General features: G+C 37.6%; 1 protein-coding gene across 1 annotated transcript in view; it reads right to left on the reverse strand.

Moving 5' to 3' along the window:
* The window catches only part of LOC108518059 (uncharacterized), a 38,017-nt gene that overhangs the window by 17,583 nt on the left and 12,000 nt on the right, over positions 1-8,434 (reverse strand). The gene's annotated exons all lie outside the window — the stretch shown is intronic.

Below are 8,434 nucleotides of genomic sequence, written 5' to 3' on the forward strand. Positions count from 1 at the left end.
AGCAAAGGAAAATTTCCCCCCCAAAAACTCAAATAGGGCCCAAAACAAAATTTTTTTTTTTTTTTTTTTTTTTTGAGATGAAGTCTTGCTCTTGCCCCCCAGGCTGGAGTGCAGTGGTGCGATCTCAGCTCACTGCAAACTCTGCCTCCTGGGTTCAAGCAATTCTCCTGCCTCAGCCTCCCTAGTAGCTGGGATTACAGTCTCCTGCCACCACGCCTGGCTGAATTTTGTATTTTTAGTAGAGATGGAGTTTCACCATGTTGGCCAGGCTGGTCTCGAACTCCTGACCACAGGCGATCCACCCACCTTGGACTCCCAAAGTGCTGAGATTACAGGTGTGAGCAACCGGCCAAAACAAATTTTTAAAAATTAAAATCATATGAAGTTCTTCTCAGACCACAGTGGAATAAAAACTAGAGATAAATACCAAGAGGAATTTTGGAAACTATACAAACGTGGATATTAAACAACATGCTTCTGAATGATAATTGCATCAGTTAAGAAACTAAGATGGAAATGTAAAAAAAAAAACATTTTTTATTTTTTTGAGACGGAGTTTTGCTCTTGTTGCCCAGGCTGGAATGCAATGGTGCAATCTTGGCTCACCGCAACTCTGCCTCCCAGGTTCAAGTGATTCTGCTGCCTCAGCCTCCCAAGTAGCTAGGATTACAGGCATGTGCCATCACACCCGGCTAATTCTGTACTTTTAGTAGAGACAGGATTTCTTCATATTGGTCAGGCTGGTCTCGAACTCCAGACCTCAGGTGATCCACCCGCCTTGGCCTCCCAAAGTGCTGGGATTAAAGATGGGAGCCACTGCGCCTGGCCAGAAATTTATAAATTTTTTGAAACAAATAAAAATGAAAACAAAACATACTGAAACCTGCAAAAGCAGTGCTGCGTAAAGTTTATAGTATTAAATGCCTACATCAAAAAAAAAGAAAGATTACAAGTTAACAACCTAATGTCACTCATCAAGGCGCTATAAAAGCAAGAACAAACCAAATGTAAAGTTAGCAGAAAAAAAGAAATAACAAAAATCAGAGCAGAGCTAAATGAAATACAAACAAAAAAATACAAAGGATCAATGAAATGAAAAGTTCATTTTTCAAAAAGATAAACAGATTGATAAACCACTACCTAGACTAACCAAGAAAAGAGAAAATCTGAATAAACAAAATCAGAAAAGATAAAGGAGACATTACAGCTGATACCACGGAAATACAAGAGATCATCAGAGACTATTATGAACAACTATATGCGCACAAACTAGAAAACTTAGAGGAAATGAACAAATTCTTAGAAACATGCAACCTCCCAATATTGAACCAGGGAGAAATAGCAAACCTAAACAGATGAATAATGAATAGCTAGATTAAATCAGTAATAAAAGATCTCCCAAGAAAGAAAAGCCCAGGACCAGATGGATTCATAGTTGAATTTTATCAAATGTACAAAGAAGAGCTAATACAAGTCCTCTTGAAACTGTTCCAAAAAAAAATTGAGGAGAAATGAGTTCTCTCTAACTCGTACTATGAGACCAGTAATACCTTATACCAAAATCGGACAGACCATGACACATAAAGAAAGAAAACTCCACACCAATATCCCTGATCAACATAGATGCAAAAATTTTCAAAAGATACTAGCAAACCAAATCCAACAGCACATCAAAAAAGTAATAACCCATGGTCAAGTGGGATTCATCCCAGGGGTGCAAAGGATGCTTCAACATATGCAAATCAATAAATAAATGTGATGCATCTTATCAACAGAATTAGACGATAAACCATATGATCAGCTTGATAAATGCAGAAAAAGCATTTAATAAAATCAGCATCTCTTCATGATAGAATCCCTCAATAAACTAGGTATAGAAGGAACATACTCCGAATTAATAAAGGCCATATATGACAAACCCACTGCCAACATCATACTGAATGGGGAAAAACTGAACGCATTCTACGTACTGAAACAAAGCAAGGTTGCCTACTTTCACCACTCCTATTCAACATATTAATTAGTAGCGGAAGTCCTAGCCAGAGCAATCAGGCAAGAGAAAGAAATAAAAGGCATCCAAATTGTAAAAGAAGGCAAAATATTCCTGTTCACTGACAATATGATTGTATATCTAGAAAAACCTAAAGACTCTGCCAAAAAACTCTTAGACTTGATAAATGAATTCAGTAACACTTAAGAATACAAAATCAATGTATAAAAATCAGTAGTGTTTCTATACACCAATAATGATCTCGCTGAGGACCAAATCAAGAAGGCAATACCATATATAATAGCTGCAAAAATAACATAAAATAAAATACCAAGTAACCAAGGAGGTGAAAGATCTAAACAAGGAAAACTACATAACTGTGACGAAAGAAATTGTAGATGACACAAACAAATAGAAAGATAACCCATGCTCATGGATCAGAATTAATATAATTAAAATGACCATACTGCCCAATGCAATCTACATATTCAATGGGATCTCTATCAAAATACCAATGTCATTTTTCAGAGAATTAGAAAAAACATGCTAAAATTAACATGCAACCAAAAACGAGCTGGAATAGCCAAAGCAATTATGAAACAACAACAACAAAGCTAAAGGTGTCATATTACCAGACTTCAAATTATACTACAAGGCTGTAGTAACCAAAACAGCATGATACTGGTACAAAAATAGACACATAGATCAATGGAACAGAAAAGAGAATCCAGAAGTAAAGCCACATATTACAGCCAACTGATCTTTGACAAAATCCACAAGAACATACAGTGGAGAAAGGACACCCTTTTCAATAAATGATGCTGGGATAATTGGATAGGCACCTGCAGAAGAATGAAACTGGACCACTATCTTTTACCATATAAAAAAATCAGCTCAAGATGAATTAAAGATTTAAATGTAAGACCTGAAACTACAAAAGCACTAGAAGAAAATCTGGCGAAAACTCTTCTGGACATTGATCTGGGCAAAAAATTGATGACAAAGACCTCAAAAGCACAGACAACAAAAATAGACAAATGTGACTTAATTAAACTAAAAGGCTTCTGCACAGCGAAAGAAATAATCATCAGAGTGAACAGACAACCGGCAGAATGGGAGAAAATGTTTGCAAACTATGCATGACAGGGGACTAATGTCCAGAATTTACAAGGAACTCAAACAACTCAACAACAACAACAAAATAGAAAACAAATAGTCCCATTAAACAATGGGCAAAGGACATGAATAGACACTTTTGAAAGAAGACATACAAATGGCCAAGAGGCATATGAAAAAAATGCTTAACATCACAAATCACCAGAGAAATGCTAATTAAAACCACAATGAGATATCATTTTATAGCAGTCAGAATGACTATTATTAAAAACACAAAAATAACCGATGTTGGCAAGGGTATAGAGAAAAGGTCATACACTTTTGGTGAGAATGTAAATTAGTACAACCTCTATGGAAATCAGTATGGAGATTTCTCAGATAACTGAAAATAGAACTACCATTCAATCTAGGAATACCACTACTGGGCATCTACCCAAAGGAAAAGAAATCATTATATCAAAAAGATAACTGCACTCACATGTTTATCACAGCATTATTCACAATAGCAAAGATATGGAATCAACCAGGTGCTGTGGCTTACACCTGTAATCCCAGTACTTTGAGAGGCCGAGGCAGGTGGATCACTTGAGGTCAGGAGTTGAGACCAGCCTGGCCAACATGGTGAAAACCCATCTCTGCTAAACATAAAAAAAAAAAAAAAAAATCAGCCAGGCATGGTGGTGCATGCCTGTAATCCCAGCTACTCTGATGGCTGAGGCACAAGAATCGCTTGAACCCAGAAGTGGGAGGTTGCAGTGAGCCAAGATCGCACCACTGTACCCCCCAGCCTGGGCGACAGAACAAGACTCTGTCAAAAAAAAAAAAAAGATAGGGAATTAACCTATGTATCCATCAACAGATGATTGGATAAAGAAAATGTGGTACATATACACAACGGAATACTATTCAGTCATAAAAAGAGAATGAAATCATGTCTTTGGCAGCAACATGAATGAAACTGGAAGCCATTATCTTAAGTGAAAAAAGTCACACAGACAGATTCTGCATGTTCTCACTTACAGGTGGGAGCTAAATAATGTGTATACATGGACGTAGAGTGTGGAGTGATAGACAATGCTGACTTGGAAGAGCGAGGGGGTGGGAGGGGACTAGATGGTGAGAAATTACTTAATAGGTAAAAATGTACGTTATTCAGGTGATATATACCCAACAAAGCCCTGATAAGGATTTTAAAGCAGCTATAATGAACATATTTAAACAAGTAATTGAACACACTTAAATTTTAAAAATTACAATTCAAGAAAAAAAGACATAGAAAGAAAAATTTTGAAATTTTAGAACTGAAAATATAATTAAAATAAATTCATTGAATGGGCTCAATAGCAGAACGGAGATGACAGAGGAAAGTCAATTAATTTGAAGACAGGTTATTATAAGTTTCCCAAACTGAATGACAAAGAGAAAATGGTTGAAAAAGAAATGAACAGAGATCCAGGAACTTGTGGGACAGTAAGAAAATAACAAACATTTTCAAGGGCTGAAATAAAAGAACTGTTCATCCTAATTCTATACCCAGTGAAAATATCTTCAGGAATGAAGGGGAAATAAAAACATTTCTTGTCAAAATATAAACAAAAGTGACCCAGAAGAAACAGAAAGCCTGAATGAATTATTAGCTATAGAGAGAGTGAAATAATAAAGGCCTCTATTTTAAAAGGTCATAGATCCAGATGATTTTAATCCCTGAATTCTTTCTGGCCTTTAAAGAAGGAACAATCCTTACAATGCCTAAACGATTTCACTACTTGGAAAAGGTGCAAAGCTTCATTGTTTATCTCATAAGGCTAACATTGCTTTAATTTTAAATACTAGTAAGAAATATCAAATTGTAATCAAAATATTAGAATATGAAATCCAATGATATTTGGAAAAAGAATAGTACTCCTTAACTAATTAGGGTTTGAGGAATGAGAGGGTGCTTCAACATTACAAACTCAACGGACCAGGGTTCCTTGGAGGAATGGCTGATTCTAGGACTGCAGGAGGAAATAGAGAAGGTAAGCCCAGAACCTCTTGAAATGGCAGAAAATAAAGAAGTGCTCCCAAACAAAACCAAACCCACATTGATGGAGGTTTGTCAAAGGGACACAGGAGCAAGTGAAAGAACTTCCAGTGGCCAAAGGTGGCATGATTTGAGCAACAACATAAAGTAACATTAGATTCTCACCCAAAGTATGAAATAAATATCCATGAACAATGATTGAGCAAATAAATAAATAGGGGAGACAAATCTCCCATGCAGAAGAATTCTGAATGATGGATGTCAATATTGCACCCTCAAATAGTGGAGAGCATAACTCTCCAATCCTTAAGTGTGGGCTGTGCATAAGTGTTACAGGAAAGGGAGCAGGATCCCAATCCACACCCTAAGAGAGGATTCTTGAATCTCGCACAAGAAAGAATTCAGGACGAATCTGCTGTGCAAAGCAAAAGCAAGTTTATTAAAGAAAGTAAAGTAGTGAAAGTACAGCTACTCCATAGAGCAGGGCGTTCCTGAAAGTAAGAGGAGGAACGCTTCCACCCTAGGTACAATGCTGGTGTGTGTGTGTGTGTGTATATATATGTATGTGTGTATATATGTATATGTGTATATACACACATATATATCATATATACATATATGTATGTATATATGATAAATGCATATGAACATATATACACACATATGCATATGTATGATAAAAAAGATCTTGGGGAGATGTGCTCTGCTACAGGGGTTTGTGATAAACGATTAATTTTCTTAATTACTATGTTTTGCAAGAATCGATATTATGTTTAAAGCAAAATTAGGAATGCCCTTCTTCTCCAGATGTCGGGATATCTGGACACTCCCAAGTCTGCATCTATTTAGTAAACATTATTCATCTGTTCCCTTAACCATAAACATCTAGGGGCTAGGAATTCCTCACTTTCTGGGAATGCAACCCAGCAAGTCTCAGCCTCATTTTCCTAGCCCTCACTCAAAATGGAGTCACTCCAGTTCGAACACCTCCGACATAAGGACTTCCTTCCAAAGAGTACAGTAAGGAAAGGGAAAGAAAGAGGGACTTTACCGTGGAGAAACACCATGGACACCATCTCAGCCAGGTGATCAAGGTCAGCATCAACAGGGCTAAATCTCACCAGTATCCTCAAAAATGTCAAGGTCATCAGAAACAAGAAAAGAATCTACAAAGAACTTAAACGAATTTACAAGAAAAAATCAAACAACCCCATCAAAAAGTGGGCAAAGGATAGTATATGCACAGTGACCTTCTCAAAAAGACTTTCATGCGCAACGACCATGAAAAAATGCCTCAATTATCCTGGCCTCAAGAATGCAATCAAACACATGAGATACCATCTCAACTCAGTCAAGAATGGTGATCATTAACAGAAGTCAGGACACAACAGGTGCTGGAGAGGAATCGGAGACAACAGGACACTTTTACCTGTTGTGGGACTGTAAACTAGTTCAACCATTGTGGAAGAAGTGGTGCATTCCGCACCGGACTACAACTAGAAATATCCATTGAACCCAGCATCCAGTTTACTGGTATATACCCAAGGATTCAAATCATGCTGCTATAAGACACTGCACACATAATGTTTATCGAGGCACTATTCACAATAGCAAGACTTGGAATCCACCCGCAAATGCTCGTGATAGACTGGATTAAGAATGTGGGCACTATATAACTGGAATACTATGACAGCATGAAAAGGATGAGTTATGTCCCTTTTCAGGGACATGGATGAAGCTGGAAACCATCACTCTGAGCAAGCTATCGCAAGGACAGAAAACCAAACTCCGCATCTTCTCACTCATAGGTGGGAATTGAACAATGAGATCACTTGGACACAGGGTGGGGAACATCACACACTTGAGCCTGTCATGGGATAGGGGGAGGGAGGAGGGATAGTATTAGGAGATACACCTAATGTAAATGATGAGTGAACGAGTGCAGCAAACCAACATGGCACATGTATACATATGTAACAAACCTGCACGTTGTGCACATGTACCCTAGAACTTAAAGTATAATAAAAATAAATAAATAAAAATATAAAAAAAAGGAAAGTCTTAGAAACTGTCACAGCCAAGCAGAGAGTAAGAACACATGACCACTAAATGTAATGTGGTGTCCTGGATGAGATCTTTGAACAGAAAATAAAATTAAGTAAAACCTAAGGAGATCCGGACAAAATATTGATGTTAGCTAATAATAACAAATCAATATTAGTTGAATAATTGTTGCAAATATGCCATACTTGTGTAAGATGTTGGTTATAGGAGATATTGAGTACAGGGCATATAGGTGCCCTTTGTACTAATTTCTTAATTTTTCTGTAAGTCCAAAACTGTCCAAAAGTTAAGACTATTTTAAAAAATATTCAACTATCACAGTATATTAAATCAATAATTTAAACTAGGATAATATGATTAAATCGATAAATACTAAAAAGCCTGTTTCTGAACTTTTTTCAAAATTTCCAAGTAAAATGATTAGTCATCAAGAGAAAGCTTTATACTAAAGAGTAAAACAGAGAGCCAATTTTATCTGTCAGTTTCAAGTTAGAAATATCATCTGCCACCATGATTAAACATCTTTTTTCAAAATTCTACTCAATATAATTAGATCAAAGTTGAAATAATCGGAGCCAGGCACGGTGGTTCATGCCTATAATCCCAGCACTTCGGGAGGCCGAGGTGGGCAGATCACCTGAGGTCAGGAGTTCGAGACCAGCCTGGCCAACATGGTGAAACCCCATTTCTATTAAAAATACAAAAAAAAAAAAAAAAAAAAATTATCCAGGCATGGTGGCACGCACCTGTAATCCCAACTACTCAGGAAGCTGAGGCAGAAGAATCGCTTGAACCCAGGAGGCAGAGGTTGCCGTAAGCCCAGATTGTGCAACTGCACTCCAGGCTGGGTGACAGAGGGATACTCCGTTACCCTCCCCCACCAAAAAAATTGAAATAATCCATTTAAATGTTGGAAAATAGGCAAAACCATCCAAGATAGTTTAGAAAAGAAACAAAAACAGGCCAGGTGTGATAGTTCATGCCTGTAATCCCAGCACTTTGGTAGATCAAGTCAGGAGTTCGAGACCAGCCTGGCCAAAATGGTGAAACCCCATCTCTACCAAAAATACAAAATACAAAAATTTGCCGGGTGTGATGGTGCATGCCTGTAGTCCCAACTACTCAGGAGGCTGAGGCAGGAAACTTGCTTGAACCTGGGAGGCAGAGCTTGCAGTGAGCCGAGAATGTGCCACTGCACTCCAGCCTGGGTGACAGAGCAAGACTCTGTCTTGGGCGGGGGG

Source organism: Rhinopithecus bieti, unplaced genomic scaffold (assembly GCF_001698545.2).
Source record: "Rhinopithecus bieti isolate Rb0 unplaced genomic scaffold, ASM169854v2 scaffold_42219, whole genome shotgun sequence".
NCBI lineage: Eukaryota > Metazoa > Chordata > Mammalia > Primates > Cercopithecidae > Rhinopithecus > Rhinopithecus bieti.